The sequence below is a fragment of the Trypanosoma rangeli genome (assembly GCF_003719475.1).
Source record: "Trypanosoma rangeli strain AM80 chromosome Unknown Tra_15.4_contig_00014, whole genome shotgun sequence".
Lineage (NCBI taxonomy): Eukaryota > Euglenozoa > Kinetoplastea > Trypanosomatida > Trypanosomatidae > Trypanosoma > Trypanosoma rangeli.
Window position 1 is genome coordinate 4,492 of NW_021705758.1, and position 1,772 is coordinate 6,263.

The 1,772-nt window shown below is 56.3% G+C and overlaps 1 annotated feature.

The window, feature by feature from the left end:
* Positions 1-623: 623 nt before the first annotated feature.
* Positions 624-650: a microsatellite.
* The last annotated feature ends 1,122 nt before the right edge of the window (positions 651-1,772 follow it).

Here is a 1,772-nt window from a genome sequence, read left to right on the forward strand (position 1 = left end):
TTACTGCTGTGGCTGCCTTTGTGTGATGAGAGGAACGTTGTAGTGCGCACTGACTATTCGTCATGATTGAGCAGACAACTGTAAGCTTCTAAATTGAGGTTTCTGAATCTGTGTCCTTGTCTTTCCTTTCTTGTTTTCCTATGCCGCTTCCCGGCTAAGTGCGTTGGTGCGCGAAATATCGAGGACATGGAATACGTGTGTACCGCCGATTTCGGAAAGAAGACGTTGCGCTTGCTGCGGAGTTAATGACAACTCTGCGGCAGAAGAACTCTTGCATGATTCACAAAGGGGGTGCCGCATTGCACAGCCGCGTTGATGTCTGCCTCCGCGTCTTGTCCTGAGGTAAGGTGCGGTGCGGGACGTTGCAGGGCCAGGCTGCTCCTACTTACCAGCGTCGGGCAGTGTGTCTCTGCCTGTGCGTCAATCGTGCGGAGCGAGAGTTGGGGAAGGGGTGGGTGAGACGGCTGCGGGACCTGTTTTTTTTTTTTTTGCTCGCGCCTCTTCTTCAACCGCCTCGCACCGTGCTGCCCTTGTGCACTGCTTATTGATTTTGTGGGGCGGAGAGCCTCACCGAAGCACCTGTCCAAGTCGCTTCTCCCCCCTTCCTACCCTTCCTACCCTTGGGCGGGGGCGGCGGCGGCGGCGGCGGCTGTCAACTACGTTTGCAGATGAGGACAAAAGTTGTAGTGCGCGACTGAGCGTTGCTTGGTGCTGAGCAAAAACGACCGACGCAGTCAAGGCTGCGCCCTGCTGACGCGACGTTGTTTGAACTGCCGCGGCCGTGCCTTGCGTTCCCCATGCAGATGAGGAGACCCGTAGCCACGGTGCCTTGCCCACTCGGTGGCGCACTGTGGGTGGTGGTTTTCCGAGACGCGCCGCCCCCTGGCTGTGTGACTCCCCTACTGCCGGCGTGATGACTTATTCAGAGACGGATCCCGTAATCAGAGCACTGTGCGCTGAAACGACACGATGACAATCCGTATACATATCTTGCTGACGACACCTGCTGCCCTACCCACCCACGACAGGTTGCGTTGCTGGCCGCAATGATGAAAACTTGTCTAACGACAGGCGGACCGACCCACCAATGAGGACTCTTGAATGTGTACAAATGTTGAGCGACCTGTTTCCACCCACCACTTCTCCCCTCCATTCTTGTGTGAACGCTGTCTGCGTCCCACGGGAATCTTGGCCTATTCTCGCGCTTGCCGCGACGCCCTCGTCTAACACCTCGTGCTGTGGGTTCCATTCTCAGCGGGGTGATTTCAGGGGGCGGAGAGTCTCAGCGAAACGCTTACTGCTGTGGCTGCCTTTGTGTGATGAGAGGAACGTTGTAGTGCGCACTGACTATTCGTCATGATTGAGCAGACAACTGTAAGCTTCTAAATTGAGGTTTCTGAATCTGTGTCCTTGTCTTTCCTTTCTTGTTTTCCTATGCCGCTTCCCGGCTAAGTGCGTTGGTGCGCGAAATATCGAGGACATGGAATACGTGTGTACCGCCGATTTCGGAAAGAAGACGTTGCGCTTGCTGCGGAGTTAATGACAACTCTGCGGCAGAAGAACTCTTGCATGATTCACAAAGGGGGTGCCGCATTGCACAGCCGCGTTGATGTCTGCCTCCGCGTCTTGTCCTGAGGTAAGGTGCGGTGCGGGACGTTGCAGGGCCAGGCTGCTCCTACTTACCAGCGTCGGGCAGTGTGTCTCTGCCTGTGCGTCAATCGTGCGGAGCGAGAGTTGGGGAAGGGGTGGGTGAGACGGCTGCGGGACCTGTT